Below are 17,990 nucleotides of genomic sequence, written 5' to 3'. Positions count from 1 at the left end.
GGATTTCGTCGGAGCATGTGAGGTCTGTATGAAGACTAAACAACCTCATACGCTTCCATGTGGGTTTTTGCATCCCTTGGAAATTCCAGAGAGACCGTGGTCCTGTCTGGCTATGGACTTCATTGTCGATTTGCCTGTTTCTAAAAAACAGACTGTTATTCTCACGGTGGTTGACAGGTTTACTAAGATGGCTCATTTCGTGCCCTTACCTAAACTTCCATCTTCTCCCGAATTGGCTGAGATATTCGCGAGAGAGATTTTTCGTTTACATGGGATACCCTCCGAAATTGTTTCTGATAGAGGTTCCCAATTTGTTTCCCGTTTTTGGAAATCCTTCTGTTCTCAACTGGGCATCAAATTGAATTTCTCTTCTGCCTATCATCCCCAGTCTAACGGAGCTGCTGAACGCACCAACCAAAAGATTGAACAATATTTGCGTTGTTTTGTTTCCGAACACCAGGACGATTGGGTCGGTCTGATTCCTTGGGCGGAGTTTGCACACAACAATCTCGTTTGTGATTCTACTCATTCTAGCCCCTTTTTCATGAATTATGGCTTTCATCCTTCCATTCTTCCCTCGGTTTCTCCTTCCCAAGGGGTACCGTCGGTTGATGTTCATGTTGCCAATTTGAGGAAGTTGTGGGATCAAACTCGACTAATTCTCCTGCAAATTTCCGCGTTGTTCAAGAAACACGCTGATAAGCGTAGAAGGGCGGCTCCGGTTTTTGTTCCAGGTGATAGGGTATGGTTGAGTACCAGGAACATTCGTTTGAAGGTTCCTTCTATGAAATTCGCCCCTCGTTACATTGGTCCTTACAGGGTTCTGACTCGAATTAACCCAGTTGCGTATCGTCTGGTCCTTCCATCTGCCTTACGCATTCCTAACTCCTTTCATGTTTCCTTGTTGAAGCCTCTAGTATGTAACAAGTTTTCCTCCACTGTATCCTCTCCTCGCGCTGTTCAGGTTGAGGGTCAGGAGGAGTATGAGATCAACTCCATCCTCGATTCTCGAATCTCTCGGGGGAGGTTACAATATCTTGTTGACTGGAAGGGATATGGTCCTGAGGAGAGGACTTGGGTACCTCAGGAGGATGTGCATGCTCCTCGCCTCCGCAGGGCTTTTCACTCTCGTTTTCCATCTCGCCCTGGTTCCTTCCGCCCGGTGGGCGTTTCTGAGAGGGGGGGTACTGTCAGGGTACCTGTTGTCTCTACCTCAGAGGAGGTGAGACACTTAGACGTTCATCCTCTCAGAGGGGCTGACTCACTCGTTCCTCGCAGTTCTCTCGGTCGTTTACACGCCGGCCGCGAGGGACCCGCTTCCTTTTATGACGCGGCGCTCAGTAGCCGACGTCATGACGACAATCCGTTCCGACCTGTCAATCAAGTCCCGAGCACTAATCAGGACTCGTCGGGGGCGTGATTACCTATCTAGAACCAGGGTATAAAGTAGGGCTTTCTGCATTTGTTCATTGCCCTGTCGTGGTTCTAGCTTGTCTAGTCACTCAGTGCTCTTGTTATCTATTTGTCTCTTTGGTTTTGACCCGGCTTGTTTGTTCTACCCTGCTTACCTCTATTACCCTTTGACTCGGCTTGTCTCTCGCTTATCTGCTCTCTCGTTCCCTCGACCTCGGCTTGTCTCTGACCATTCTTTGCTTACTCCTTACATTAGTCCGGCCATTCTAAGGTCCGGTATACGTACCTACCTCCTGTTCGTACTTTGCGTGTTGGATCCCTGTCCCGATCCTGACAACATCCTCATTTGGTGGTGCCTATCACTTTGCAATATGGTGATAATAAAATTTCAACTACAGCTATGATAGATTCTGGAGCAGGCGGAAACTTTATGGATATTAAATTTGCAGCAGGAAATAAAATTCAGTCTATCCCTAAATCTTCACCTGTGTTAATGGAAACAGTAGACGGTTCTCCACTTACGTCAGGCCCGGTTACACATGAGACTGTGCCCTTAAAATTGATTCTGGAAGTGAATCACCATGAGTCTATATCTTTCCACCTAATTTCCTCAACACAGTTTCCAGTGATTTTGGGTATACCCTGGCTTGCTCTGCATAACCCACAGATTGATTGGAAGACTAGAACTGTTACGGTACCACCTTCCGAGCTCCAGACACAGTCGTTAATCACTTGTATTCCCGGTTCCCCCAATAACGAGACCAAGCTCCATTATGAGGGTAAAACATGAACTGAGGACTGGAACAGCCAGCCTGCCTTTTATTTGCATTTCACACACACAGGCCACACCCAAGGGGAGGCATAAAACAACCACTGGCATTGATGGTACATCCCACACATTCCCTCCCCTTGGTGTGACACATAATCTTATTATACAGGCAGTTTAGAATATATTTTTATACAACTTTCATAACTCCAAATCCATCCATCATATTCACATAAAAGGCACATATTCAGATTCAGCATACTTAAATCATAAACAGTCTCAAAAATCACACCAATCCCTTCAGTGAATCCAAAGTTACTCGAAAGTCCGTTTATGACCGACCGCAGATACCGTTTCGTGCCCAAAAGAGTTCCCTGGATTCGGGCTATACGGTCGGTCACTTGTTGGCCTAAAAATGTCTACGTCCTGTTCGAAGTGGACCGGTACTTCGACTTACGTTGTACTGTCGAAGTATCGTCGATAGTACGGGTCGGCGGATTCGAAGTTAAAATGGCCGCCGCCACGTGGCCCTTTGTCCGATGTCGGCCACCACGAGGCTTTGGTAGCTTTAGCGCTTCGTTGGTTTCTGCTGTATTCGAACTGTTAGTTGTGCAAAGTCACAACTCTCCGCAGGATCTCTCAGGGACCACAAGTACTGGGCAAATCAGACGAACCCAATAGGTTTAGTCCAGCGGGATGGGTCTGTCACATGGCTCCCTCCTTGTGGAACACTCCGGCAGACCCGGCTTGACCCTGTGGCGGGTCAACTTGGGGATGACCGGACTTAGAGAGAATAGGGACGTCTATTTGCCGGGATAACCCATCCGCATTCCCATTCTGCTTACCGGGCCGGTAGCTGATAGTGAAATTATAAGGCTGCAAGGCCAAACTCCACCTCAGCAGTCTGCCATTGTCCCCAGAGACCCGGTTAAGCCAGACGAGGGGGTTGTGGTCTGTTACGAGGGAAAATTCTTGTCCGTATAGGTAGGGGCTCAGTTTCTTCAGTGCCCAGACCAGGGCTAAACACTCTTTCTCTACTGCCGCATAACTCACTTCTCGAGGTAGTAACTTTCTGCTGAGATATGCGACAGGGTGTTCTCCGCCATCCTCCCCGACCTGGCTCAGCACAGCCCCCAGTCCATACATGGAAGCGTCTGTGTGGACAAGAAAACGTTTGTTAGGGACTGGGGCAGCCAGGACAGGGGCATTCACAAGAGCCTGCTTCAGGGCTTGAAACGCGGCTTCACAAGCTGGAGACCACAGGACCTGCCTAGGTAAATTCTTTTTAGTCAAATCAGTTAGGGGCTTGGCAATCGTGCTGTAGTCGGGGACAAAACGTCGATAGTAACCCGCTGTCCCTAGGAAGGCAAGTACTTGGGTCTTGGTGATAGGTGTGGGCCAGTTAGCTACTGCTTCCACCTTGGCTGGTTCGGGTCTCTGGCTCCCACAACCCACCCGGTGACCCAAGTACTGCACTTCTGCCATGCCTAAATGGCACTTGTCTGGTTTCAGAGTCAGGCCGGCGGCCCGAATCTTGTCCAGCACTACCCCTACGTGTACTAGGTGGTCTTCCCAAGACTCACTGTAAACCGCGATGTCGTCCAGGTATGCACATGCAAATCCCTGGAAGCCATCTAGGAGCCTATCCACCATACGCTGGAAGGTAGCCGGAGCGTTCTTCATCCCGAATGGCATAACCCTAAACTGGTATAGGCCAAACGGGGTGACGAAGGCCGACTTGGGGATAGCATCCTCGGCCAGGGGGATCTGCCAGTACCCTTTACATAGGTCAATGGTGGTCAGGTAGCGCCCCCTGGCAATGCGGTCTAATAACTCGTCTATCCGGGGCATCGGGTAGGCGTCCGTGGTCGTCCGCTCGTTGAGCCGCCTGTAATCCACACAGAACCGGGTGGTCCCATCTTTCTTGGGTACTAGGACTACGGGCGACGCCCACGGACTATCGGAGTGCTCAATAACCCCCAGCCGGGTCATCTCCTGTATCTCCTTCCGCATTCCTTCTCGGACTGCTTCCGGGATACGGTATGGAGGTTGTCGTAGGGGGTTCTGTCCGGGTGTCTCGACCTTGTGTATAGCTAGTGGGGTGTACCCGGGTTCTTGGGAGAATGTCGCCTGCTTCTCCCACAGAAGCTGTCTTGCCTGGGTTTTCTCGGCCGGGCTTAGTCGGTCACCTAACTGTACGAGGCTAGTAAGGTCGGTCTGGGGATCCCTTTCTAACAGGTCAGGTAAAGGTAAGTTCTCGGGGTCGTCGGTAGCTGGGGCACAAACTGCTGCAACATCTTCGGGTCGTTCCTGATACTCCTTGAGCATGTTCACATGAAAGGATCGTTGTACCCTTTCATCCGAACAGCTGGCTATGAGATAGGTAGTATCGCATACCTGAGCTAACACCTTGTACGGGCCCTGCCAAGATGCTTGCATCTTGTTTGCCTTCACAGGTTTGAGCACTAGGACCTTCTGCCCAACCTGGAAGACCCGCTGTCGAGCACCCCGATCGTACCATCGTTTCTGTTTCCCCTGGGCCGCCCGGAGATTTTCCCTTACCATCAGGGATAGTTTCTCCATACGGTCCCGGAGTTCCAGCACATACGGTACTATGGGGGTCCCTTCTTGCTCCGTCTCCCCCTCCCAGTGTCCTCTAATGAGATCTAGGGGTCCACGAACCCTTCTCCCATAGAGTAACTCAAAGGGGGAGAACCCAGTTGATTCCTGGGGCACCTCTCTGTATGCAAATAGCAGATGAGGCAGGAATCGCTCCCAGTCTCTGCAGGTGTCAGTAAAGGTCCTCAGCATCTGTTTGAGGGTACCATTAAATCGCTCGCAGAGACCGTTAGTCTGTGGGTGATAGGGTGAACTAAGTAGCGGGTTGATGCCGCACACCTTCCACAGCTGCTGGGTGAGCACAGCGGTAAATTGGGTTCCCTGATCAGAGAGGATCTCCTGAGGGAACCCGACCCTAGTAAAGACTTTAACCAGGGCATCAGCAACCGTCTCTGCCTCTATATTAGACAGCGCTACTGCCTCTGGGTAACGGGTGGCGTAGTCTACCACAGTAAGAATATATTTCTTACCGGATGGACTAGCCCTGGCCAGTGGACCCACAATGTCAACGGCTATGCGGGAAAAGGGCTCTCCAATGATAGGCATCGGCTGTAGCCTAGCTTTTGGATGATCTCCCCGCTTACCTACCCGTTGACAAGTGTCGCACGTGCTACAATACATCCGCACATCTCGGTTAAAATTGGGCCAGAAAAAGTTTTGGGTGATTCTATGAGCTGTGCGGTGGGAACCTAGATGACCTGCTAACGGCACGTCATGCCCAATCCGCAGAATCTCCTGCCGATACTTTGCAGGTACTACTAGTTGTCGTTTCTGCGGAGGGGCATTCGGTTTCGGGGAAGGTTTCGGGATCCTGTACAGCCTATCCCCCACCCACTCGTAGTGTTCCCCACCTACTCCTTCTTCCCCAGCGTCGGCCCTGGCTCTGTACTTGGCTAACGTCGGGTCCTCCCTAGTTTCCTTCCCGTACATTTCTGGGGTATCCCAGCCGAACGGGGCCTGGTCTAAGGTACAAGTCGGGGTAGAGAGTCTTACCTGGGTCTCAACAGCAGGTGGGCCGGCCTCAGTGGCACGGGTCTGGGCACGGGTCGTAACAGCGTCCACTGCAGCGGGGCCCATGGGAGCAAAGGCCGAAACCAGGGGGGCCAAGTCGTTGCCAAGAAGAACATCAGCGGGTAAATCCTTAATGACCCCCACATTCACGTGTCTAGCGCCCACTCCCCAATCCAAATGTACCCGGGCCACGGGTAGGCGAAATACTGCACCCCCGGCTACTCGTACTGCCACGGTATCCCCGGTATGTTGAGCTTCGGACACTAGGTGCTTTTGGAGCAAAGTCAGGGTTGCACCAGTGTCTCGTAGCCCACTGGCTTCCTTTCCGTTGACCTTTACACTCTGTCTGTGGTGTTGTCGGTTGTCCTGGTGGGCAGCCTGAACAGGGTCCGCCTCATGTAAGATGCCCCAGCATTCCTCTTCCTCTACACAGTGGACTGCTGGAAGAGGTGCTGGGGAAGGGGCCCCCGTGGGTTTCCTCCAGGACTGGTTCCTGTTGGCACGGTTCATCGGGCACTCCTGTCGCCTGTGCCCTAGCTGATTGCACAGGAAGCACCGAAGGGGTTCAGAGTACTCTCGGGCGTTAAACCGGGGTGGACGTTGGTACTGGGCAGCCGGAGGGGGTGCGGATGGTCTGTTTATGGGAGGCTGATACGTGGCAGCGGCTGGTTGGTATTCCGCTCTGGCTGTGGCCTTGGTGATGGAATTGTCCAGTCTGCGAGCGTCAGTGTACTCATCGGCCAAGCGAGCCGCCTCGTGTAGAGTGGAAGGCTTACGGTCTCGTACCCACTCTCTGACCCCTGTCGGCAATTTGTCGAAACAATGTTCCAATAAAAACATCTGCAGCACCTCTTCTCCCGACAACGCCTGGCACCCTGCCATCCAGTGGGCGGCTGTGCGATGTACCTTGCAGGCCCATTCCACGTATGAGTCCCCAGTTGTTTTTGCAGTGTCCCGGAACCTCCTCCGGTATGCCTCGGGTGTAACGGCATACCGGGCAAGTAAAGCTTCCCTGACGGTAACATAATCCCCGATCTCCTCATCCGGAATAGCCCGAAAAGCGTCGTTGGCCCGGCCGGATAACTTGCCGGACAGTATAGCAACCCAGTCTGCCGGGGGTACCTTGTGCAGAGCACATTGCCGCTCAAAATCCGCAAGGTACCCGTCAATCTCTCCTTCGGTCTCACTGAAGGCTTTGAAGGCCGCAAATGGCACTTTCTGTTTGTCCCCCGGGTTTGCTGTGACTGGGGCCGCTGCAGTACCGTTTTGGCGTAGCAGGCTGGCCTCCACAGCGGCTTGAACCTGGGTGACGATCTCCGCGGAGGGGTTGGGGCCATAATGGGCCAGCCGAATTCTTACCGCCCGGTCAAATCTTGCCTCCTCGGGGGTTCTGTCGTCTGGGCTGGGTCCATTGGTTCCCTCTGCCGCTGGTACTCCATCCATTTCCAGCAATAAAGCAATAATGTCCCTCTTCTTGAGGTTACTGGCCTGTCCGCCCCTTTGTTCCAATAAGTCTTTTAAGGTAGCTCTTCTCAGGTTTTGGTATTGTAGTTCCATTTATTCTTGGTCGTAGCGGTTTCTTTGGGCGTTGAAGATCATCCCGTCGCTTGCCACCAGTTGTTACGGTACCACCTTCCGAGCTCCAGACACAGTCGTTAATCACTTGTATTCCCGGTTCCCCCAATAACGAGACCAAGCTCCATTATGAGGGTAAAACATGAACTGAGGACTGGAACAGCCAGCCTGCCTTTTATTTGCATTTCACACACACAGGCCACACCCAAGGGGAGGCATAAAACAACCACTGGCATCGATGGTACATCCCACACATTCCCTCCCCTTGGTGTGACACATAATCTTATTATACAGGCAGTTTAGAATATATTTTTATACAACTTTCATAACTCCAAATCCATCCATCATATTCACATAAAAGGCACATATTCAGATTCAGCATACTTAAATCATAAACAGTCTCAAAAATCACACCAATCCCTTCAGTGAATCCAAAGTTACTCGAAAGTCCGTTTATGACCGACCGCAGATACCGTTTCGTGCCCAAAAGAGTTCCCTGGATTCGGGCTATACGGTCGGTCACTTGTTGGCCTAAAAATGTCTACGTCCTGTTCGAAGTGGACCGGTACTTCGACTTACGTTGTACTGTCGAAGTATCGTCGATAGTACGGGTCGGCGGATTCGAAGTTAAAATGGCCGCCGCCACGTGGCCCTTTGTCCGATGTCGGCCACCACGAGGCTTTGGTAGCTTTAGCGCTTCGTTGGTTTCTGCTGTATTCGAACTGTTAGTTGTGCAAAGTCACAACTCTCCGCAGGATCTCTCAGGGACCACAAGTACTGGGCAAATCAGACGAACCCAATAGGTTTAGTCCAGCGGGATGGGTCTGTCACAAGAACTTTGTCCTTTCCTTCAGAACACTGCTTAATGAATTGTCAACCCTCTAAGGCAACACCTGTTGCCACAACAATTAATGAAATGGTTGATACAAACTTAACTAAGCTTCCTCTACAATATCGGGATTTTGCAGATGTCTGTGATAAGAAGAATGCTGATCAGCTTCCACCTCACAGGCCTTATGATTGCCCCATAGAGCTGCTACCTGGAGCTGCTATCCCATTTGGCCGTATATACTCCCTTTCTGAGCCTGAATTGAAAGCACTTCGTGAATACATACAAGAAAATCTTGCCAAAGGCTTTATTCGACCATCTACTTCTCCAGCAGGAGCTCCTATATTCTTTGTAGAAAAGAAAGATGGCAGTCTACGGCCATGTGTCGATTACAGGGACATTAATAAAATCACTGTTAAAAACCGCTATTCCTTGCCTCTCATTCCTGAACTTCTGGAGAGACTTCGCTCAGCTAAAATATTTACGAAGCTTGATCTACGGGGGGCATATAATCTGGTTCGCATAAGACCAAATGATGAATGGAAAACAGCTTTCAGAACCAGGTACGGACATTACGAATATCTAGTAATGCCATTTGGGCTTTGTAATGCCCCTGCAACTTTTCAGCATCTAATCAATGATGTACTACGGGATCTCCTGGATCAGTTTGTTGTGGCATATTTGGATGATATCCTGATATTTTCTGATAATCTTGAAAATCACAGAAAACAGGTCTGCATTGTTCTTGAGCACCTTCGTACCCACCACCTATACATTAAACTGGAAAAATTTGAGTTGGAACAAACAGAAATTCAATTCCTGGGATATGTAATAACTCCTAAAGGTTTAAGTATGGACGCAAGTAAAATTAAAGCTGTGCTGGACTGGCCCATCCCCAAGAATGAAAAATATATTCAGAGATTTGTGGGGTTTGCCAATTTTTACAGGCGTTTCATTAAGAATTTCTCTGCCGTTATTACACCGATCACTGAACTTACACGTAAAGGGACTCCTTTTCAGTGGTCCAATAAGGCTGACACTGCATTTTCCAGATTAAAGACTCTGTTTACATCTGCCCCTATCCTGGTACATCCTCAGCCAGAATTGCCATTTACTGTAGAGGTAGATGCTTCTGATTCAGCTGTTGGGGCTATACTGTCTCAAAGGACTGGACCTAAGATGTTGTTACATCCATGTGCCTTCTATTCCCGCCAGATGTTACCAGCAGAAAGAAATTATGACATAGGGAATAAAGAACTTTTGGCTATAAAAGCTGCCTTTGCCGAATGGAGACATCTCTTGGAGGGAGCCACCCATCCAATTACTGTCCTCACAGATCACAAAAATCTGGAATGTATTCAATCAGCTAAGAGACTGTCAGCCAGACAAGCACGCTGGTCCCTATTTTTCTCAAGGTTTAATTTTTTGATTTCATACCGCCCTGGTTCCAGAAATGGCAAGGCAGATGCCTTGTCTAGGATAGCTGACCCCCTCCATACTACAGTAACCAAAGCCACCACCTGAGAGTAGATTTTTAGGAGTTACCTTTCCTTCTTATCTAATGTCTCGCATTAAAAAGGGCTACGCTGAAGATCCAGTTTTTCGTGATCCTCTTCGTGATCCTCATATGACCATGCTTAATGGGTTTAGGATTTTTCAACTACGTCTGTTTGTTCCAGAATCAGTGCGACTGGACGTTTTACGTCTCTACCATGACTCAAAACCAGCAGGTCATCCAGGAATCCGAAAGACACAAGAACTACTTACCCGATCCTTTTGGTGGCCTAAATATTATGAGGATGTTAAGAAGTATGTGTCCTCTTGTGATGTATGTGCCAGACATAAGACTCATCGCTCATCCCCTGTTGGCATGCTTCAGCCTCTTCCTATTCCTCATCGTCCCTGGGGATCTATATCCATGGACTTTATTGTGGAACTACCTCCCTTTAAGGAACACACTACCATTCTTGTTGTTGTGGACCGGTTAACTAAGATGAGTCATTTCATACCAGCTCGTGGTCTCCCTTCTGCTAAACAGACTGCTGACCTAGTTATTCGGAAAATATTTTGCTTGCATGGAGTGCCTGATGAAGTAATTTCTGACAGGGGAGTGCAGTTTACATCTCATTTTTGGAAATATTTTTGTTCTATTCTAGGTATTAGTGTAAATCTGTCGTCAGCTTTTCATCCACAAAGTAATGGACAGACTGAGCGAACCAACCAGACTTTAGAACAATATTTGCGGTGCTATATTAGTTACCTGCAGGATGACTGGCTGGATTTTCTACCCACGGCGGAATTTGCCTATAACAATGCCCAACACTGCTCCACTTCTCTGAGCCCATTTTTTGATAATTATGGTTACCATCCAACCTTTCTAGTGAGTCTCCCAATTACTACTTCCATTCCTGCAGTCACTGACCGGCTAACCGCCTTACGAGATTCCCAAGAACTGTTGAAGAAGACTCTTTTGGAGGCTCAGGAATGTTACAAAAGAGCTGCTGATAGGCATAGAAAGGAGGCCCCAGTTTATCATGTTGGTGACAAGGTTTGGCTGTCAACAAAGAATCTTAAGCTTAGGATTCCTTCTCATAAATTGGGTCAAAAGTTCATGGGACCTTTTGAGATTATCGCTCAGATCAATGCTGTCACCTTCCGTCTGCAACTTCCAGATTCCATGAAAATACATCCGGTGTTTCACGTTGCACTGCTTAAACCTTTTCATGAAAATACTTTCCCTGGTCGAGCCCTGCCTGCCCCACCACCAGTCCTCGTGGATGGTGAAGATGAATACGAGGTGGAAAAAATTCTTGACTCCAGGATATTCCGCAACAAGCTTCAGTATTTGGTTCATTGGAAAGGCTATGGTGAAGAAGATAGATCGTGGGAACCAGTGGACAATATTCATGCTCCTGATCTTCTTCAGTCTTTCCATGCACAGTACCCTGCTAAACCAGGAAATAGGGCATCCAGAGGCTGCGCCTGTAGAGGTGGGAGTAATGTGAGGAACTGACTCTGCTGGGTTTCGAACCCTGGTTTACATGCTGCTAAACCTCTTCCTTACCAGTACACCAGCCTGCCTTTTACAAATGTAACTGAGATCTGGTAACCTTGACTCTACAGCATTGGTATCAGTGACAAGTCTCTTCAGCTGTGTCTGGTCATGTGTCTGGTTCTTGGCCTATAAAAGCCACTTCCTGTCTCTGTACCTTTGCCAGATTATTGTGGTTCCTGTACTCTCTAATCAAGCTTGTTCCTGTTTCGCCTACCTGTTGCTGATTTTGGACCGTTTTGACTTTGCTGCTTCTCCTTCCCACTGACCTCGGCTTGCCTCACTACGATTATCATCTCTCTGTTCCAGTCTCCCATCTCTGCTTAAGACCAGAAGGCCACTCAAGGCTCAGGGGCTCAACCACCTGGGTAACGAGTGGCTACCTCTGGCAGAAAACATTGCTGATCTGGCTACTGGACTCCAAAACTTTGTAACATCAATATCATTACACTCTGGTTCCATACCTTTCTATTGTATTATATGAGTTATGTATTCTTATGTGGTTTTTGTAACAGTTTTTGGACTTAGAGATATTTCCTGTACCTGGAGATAATTGGCTTCCACACTCATGTAAGCCAATTATCTCCAGGATAGAGGAGAAGATAGACCGGCCGCACAGCCTAAATCTGTGGAACTGCTTTGGGCATGAAAGCCATGCTTGCGGTCGGTCAAATACGACTTTCATAAAACTTTTGAACCCCTGCTCTGATCTAGGTGATTTTTGGATATGTTGTTCACCCAGATCAGGGCTATCCAGGGATGTATGAGGATTTATGGGGATGTGTTGCTGTTTTGGGGTGTTTCTGTGTTTTAGGTAAAAACTGTATATTTTCTGCCTGTGATAATTAAGTTAGCCCATTGTGTTCAGTAATTGTATCACAGGCAGATGGGAGGGTTTGTGTGCCTTAGCTGGGAGTGTCTGAATGTACTGTACTGTGTTGATTGGCTATTGTTACTTTGTGTCCTGTGTACCACAAGGTCCACGTGGGTGGTAACCTGGTGGGAAAATGTGTGTGTGTGTGTATATAAGAAAGTCCTGTGTGCTCATTAAACAGATCATCTTGTACCTTCATGAAGTTTCGGCTCACGTTTGGGGGATTGGAGAACTGCCTACACTCTGGGGATTGCTATAATCACTATACTCCCCAGAGTAAGCTCTTGTAAGAGCTTGTTCTTGTTCCTGCTCTCTGGAATTCGGAGAGGTCGACCTACTGGAAGCTGGACGCTCGTCTTGGGTCCAGAGTGGGTGGATACGGTGGGACCCCGGCGGTTCGTGGGGTCTGCAGTGGTTATGGTGTCAGGTGGAGTGCTTGGAGCCCTCGGAAAGCACGAGGAGCATCCGTCAACAGAAGGTACCCGGTCGGGTTGCCAAGCGGTTCTGTTACATTTGTTTACCTGTCTTCTGGCTCCCTAGGCTTGTCCCTGACCATTCTTTGTTCTTTCTAGACATTAGTCCGGCCATTCTAAGGCCCGCTATACGTTCTACTATATTTTGCACTCTGCGTATTGGATACATGTGTCGATCCTGACAATTTCAAGGGGTCGAACAAAAATATTGAATGTAACGTTTTGGAATTGCAACCAATTTCATACATGCAATTGGACAAATTAACACATAAATAAAATGTACATTTTTAATACTTTGTCGAAAACCCTTTGCAGTCAATGACTGCTTGAAGTCTGGAACATATGGACATCACTGAACGCTGGGTTTCCTCCTTTGTGATGCTTGCCAGGCTTTTACTGCAGCTGTTTTCAGTTGTTTGTTCGTGGTCCTTTCTGCCTTAAGTTTTGACTTGAGCAAGTGAAATGCATGCTCAATCTGGTTGAGATCAGATGACTGACTCATCCATTGCAGAACATTCCACTTTCGCATGTTTTAGGTCATTGTCCATCTGTAAAGTGAAGCACCGTCCAATCAACTTAGTTGAATTTGGCTGAATCTGAGCAGACAGTATATCCATAACACTTCATAATTCATCCAGCTGCTTCTGTCACATGATCAATAAACACTAGAGACCCAGTGCCATTAGAAGCCATGCATGCCCACCATGTTTACAGTTGTGGGAAGCTTCGGATCATGAACTGTACCAAGTCTGCTCCATACTTTATTTTTTTTTAACTTTTTTTTTCTTACTTACCATCATTCTGATTCAGGTTGATCTTCGTTTAAGCCGTCCAAAGAAAGCCGTTCCGGAACTGACTATTTGAGGTGTTTTTTGACTAATCTGGCCTTTCTATTCTTGAGGCTTATTTACACCTTGTGGTGAACAGATCTGTATTTGCGTTTGTGAAGTCTTGTCTTTATAGTAGACTTGGATAATGATATGGCTACCTCCTGAAGAGTTTTCTTCACTTGGCTGAATGTTGTGAGAGTTTTCTTTACCATGGAAATGATCCTACGATCACCTACTACTGTTGTCTTCCATGGATCACCTGGCACCCCGACTGGGTACCTCCGCCAAAGGACCGCTTCCAAGCTGGACTAGGGGACAAGCCACAGTACTTCTTGCCCTCAGTCGCCGTAGCTTGACTGGGGCCCTGAAACCGCCACCTCCCTCCTGGAGCCGAAGGGGAAATTAGCTCTGACACCTCCAGGCACTGTACGACACTCAGTCCTGGGAACTCTGGAACCAGATGGGGAATTAGCTCTAGTCCTTACAAGGACTTTTCCCGTTGACTCTCCTGTAAGCTGGAACAGCAGACACAGGAGCAAATCTTCTTTCCCTCCAAAAACAGGACGACACAGTTTTGGAGTGTAAGCTGGAATGGATTTTTAATGGAGGCACACTGGCCTTTCATGCAAGTTTCCCAACAAGGGTGACACCCAGGTGGACCTTGTTGGGCACAGGGACACAAAGTGAACAAACCAATAAAAACAGAGTCATACAGTGAGACACTCCCATACACAAACAATAGAATCCCTCATCTGTGCTTGGGAGATAATTGAATCAGGAACTGTACTAATCTAACCCAATTATCTCCAAGCACAGAAAAACATACAATTTTATGAAACCCCAAAAAGTACCGTAAGAACACATAAAACCCATAAAAAAAAAGTTGCATCCCCTGATAGCCCCGATCTGGGTGAACAACATATCCAACAATCACCCAGATCGGTTCAGGGATTCAGGAATTTCCTGTAAGTCATAGTTTTGACCGACCGCAAGCATGGCCCCATGTCCAAAACAGTTCCAGGGAAATCAGTGCTAACAGTCGGTCAAGTTTCCCTGCATGGCCCATAGTCTGTGGGCAGGAGGCTGGCAAGCAGGCTCCTCCAGGAGCTCGTGGCAAACTCACTTGGAGAGGGGAGATAGTCACAGATGTCCAGGCCTTTTTGTGTTGCAGAGCTCACCAGTGCCTTTTCTTTTTCCCTCAGAATGTACCAAACTGTTGATTTGGCTACTCCTAATTTTCCTGGTATCTTTCTGATGTATATTTATTTACAAAAAAATAAAACATTTTGCAGCCTCAGGATGGCCTGTTACACTTGCTTTGACCACATGTTGTGAGTTCACAGCAACCACTTCCAAATGCGAATGCCACACCTGGAATCCACTCCAAAACTTTTACCTGCTTAATTGATGTAGACATAGCAGAGTGGGGCTTCTAGAAGTTCTGCAATGCCGCTAATTAAAGTCTATCGTATGTGAGACACTTGGTAAGTTTTTACATCTTGCAATAGTGTGAGTCGCAATTCTGCTGACCTGGGCTGTGGAATTGAGTATAGGTGTCATGATCACCAGGGGAACCTTGTAACGGACCGTTTTGCACACAAGAGGTTAAAAACCGTTTAGGCAATATTCCCCTTTTCAGATGCACAGACAGTTACTGCAATTGCCAATCTCCCTAATTGCAAACACATGAATTCCCCAATCTACCGAACTGCAAACACATTAATTCACCAATCTCCCGAACTGGAACCAGGGGAATGCTCCAAACTCCCGAACAGGAAACACACGAATGCTGTAAACAGCCGAACAGGAAAAACCATACGAACAGCTTACACTCCTGGTAGTCGCACTGTAACAGCATACAATCCAATTCCCCCCAAGAACGAGACGACACTTCGTTTGAGGGTCAAGCAGAACTGATTTACTGGGGTTACCTGCCCGGCTTTTATGCAGGTCTCCCACCTGGTGGAAACTCCCCTAGGGGACCAGATGGAAGACTGGGAAACATATTGGACATTGACCAATCTCAAGCTTACAATCCCGCAATGCATCACAATACCTCCTCTCTGTCCTGGAGATAATTGGGATAGAGTGGTGTAAGGTATTTGGGTCAGCGGCTTCAGCATTAGTTGGGTTCGCTTTGTGTTGTAGTTCAGCCTTTGTCAGGGCTGATTATAGCTCTAATGAAAGGTTTGTTTTGCGTTGTTTTTTTATAGGTAGCTAGTTTTATCAGGTGGCCCCTAATAACTGACTAATGGGCTGCCAAATCCATTGTGGGATACATGTTAGTTTTGTGTGAAATAGGCGATGCTAGTTTAAGCTGTATTGCATTTTGCCGAGTGTAACCGCTATGTCTGCATGATCAGACCATGTTATGCTATTGACCTCTGTGTGTATGACCTTATGCATGCCCGTGCCGTTTAAGAAAATTGTTATCGATTTAAAGGGACACTCCAGGCACCCAGACCACTTCTGCCCATTGGAGTGGTCTGGGTGCCAACTCCCACTACCCTTAACCCTGCAAGTGTAATTATTGCAGTGTTTTTTAAACTGCAATAATTACCTTGCAGGGTTAAGTTCTCCCCTAGTGGCTGTCTATTACAGGTTTTCTGTGCTAGAGCGTCGCTGGACGTCCTCACGCTGTGTGAGGACCTCCAGCGTCGCTCTATTCCCCATAGGGAAGCATTGAAATTCATTTTCAATGCTTTCCTATGGGGTGCGCTAATGCGCATGTGCGGTATTGCGGGCGTGATCAGTCTCGCCCACCGGCCGACATAAGCAGAAGGAGGAGCGGCGGGGGAGGAGGAAGCAGCGACGTGGGACCTGTCGCTGCCTCTGGTAAGTCACTGAAGGGGTTTTCACCCCTTCAGCAACTGGGGATTGGGGGGTGGGAGGGAGAGGGACCCTCCAGTGCCAGGAAAACGGATCGTTTTCCTGGCACTGGAGTTTCCCTTTAAGAGTAAGTGTGGTGTGGAGTAGAAAGTGTAATCTTTGGTGCTAGGGTGGCGTAGTATCCATGCGTCTAGTAGGCCTGTTCTTGTTAAGTAGTTGTGTAGTAGCTTGTCCTGTCGTCCTCTTGCTCTGTGTCCTGACGGTCCCTGGTTTGGTGCTCCCATCTAGCGCCGGGTTCGGTACCGCATTAAAGTCTCCCCCCACGATGAGTACACCTCCGCCACTAATGGTAGTTAACGTTTCTAGTGACGCCCAGAACGAGGCATCCGGGTCATTAGGGGCATATGTGAGCGATGTGATGAACTCCCTATTAATCATCTATTGGAAAGAGCCCCTTATTTTGTTTCACCGAACTCGAAATTCTTTTCCCTGATTCAGTATTCAAACTACCGACCACCCCCCTGGTTCATTAACTACAAAGAAACCACAAACGGAAGTGCTCATTCTGCGGTATAGCGAGTAGGGGCAAAATTTACTAATACTAAGTCATTTTTACTTAGTATTAGTAAATTTGGCTGAAAGACCAATTTAGGTCTTTCAGCTTTTTGGTAGATAACTCCCTAATACCATGGAAATTATGGAGTTATCTACTAAGCGGTTGCAAGAGAAGTTCCGAAGTTGACGAATTTCTGGAGTGTCGAAGTTCCGAAGTGTTGAAGTGCCGAATTGCCGAAGTCCCAAATTTCGGAATGCCGAACCGAAAATTTTCCCCATGCACATGCCTAATAAATTGAGTGTACCTTGCCTGAATAAACCAGTCTACTTCCAGCATTAAGTCTCGGCTAATATCTGGGAGAAAGAGCTATATAACTTTATCCTGCTATAATCACTGAAGACTGCGCTGACTGAGACTCTGGGTAGGGGAAAGGACATCCTTGGATACAGACATACAGATACACACACGTGCGTGCACACACACTGACATACAGATATGCACACATTGGCACACACAGATGCAAAGACCTACATATATACACACTGACACACACAGATACACTCACACACAGATACAAACACTACATACATACTGACACCCAAAACACACACCTTTTGCTGGCTGGGCCTGTTGGGAAGGCTATCTCCTCTCCTGGTCTGCTCCGCCCTCCTTCACGGCCCCTTCCCGCACGGCTTGATGTTACAGCTGGGAGGAAATTATAGTTTCACTTTCACTTCCTCCCAGCACTCCGTGCAAGTTAGAAGGGGCCTGGTCTCGCTATTAAAGTGCGGCAGCGCACTACTGGAACCTTAATGGCACATGTTCATTGGGTGGCCCTGAGTGCATAGACCTAGCAATGGACCCACTCACCTTGCGGTCCCCAACCCGTGCAGTGCGGTTGCACCTCTGCCATTACGGTTTTATTTCCGCGTACCCCTTGGGGCATTGAATTGTACCACGGGTTGGGAACCCCTGCTCTAGAGACCCAGGGGTAGGCAACCTTCGGCACTCCATATGTTGTGGACTACGTCCCCCATAATGCTCTGACACCCATAATGCTAGCAAAGCAAAGCATCATGGGAGGTGTAGTCCAAAACATCTGGAGTGCCGAAGGTTGCCTCTGCCTTGTCTAGACTGTAAGCTCTTTTGAGCAAGGTCCTCCT

General features: G+C 48.2%; 2 protein-coding genes across 7 annotated transcripts in view; both read left to right on the top strand.

Annotated features, from left to right (window-relative positions):
• CBS (cystathionine beta-synthase) overlaps positions 1-17,990 on the top strand; it is a 494,065-nt gene that overhangs the window by 28,023 nt on the left and 448,052 nt on the right. The window lies entirely within an intron of this gene.
• The window catches only part of HSF2BP (heat shock transcription factor 2 binding protein), a 115,660-nt gene that overhangs the window by 95,785 nt on the left and 1,885 nt on the right, over positions 1-17,990 (top strand). The gene's annotated exons all lie outside the window — the stretch shown is intronic.

Source organism: Pelobates fuscus, chromosome 1, assembly GCF_036172605.1.
Source record: "Pelobates fuscus isolate aPelFus1 chromosome 1, aPelFus1.pri, whole genome shotgun sequence".
Lineage (NCBI taxonomy): Eukaryota > Metazoa > Chordata > Amphibia > Anura > Pelobatidae > Pelobates > Pelobates fuscus.
The sequence above is the reverse complement of the archived record's forward strand: the minus strand, read 5'-3'. Positions and strand labels throughout refer to the sequence as shown.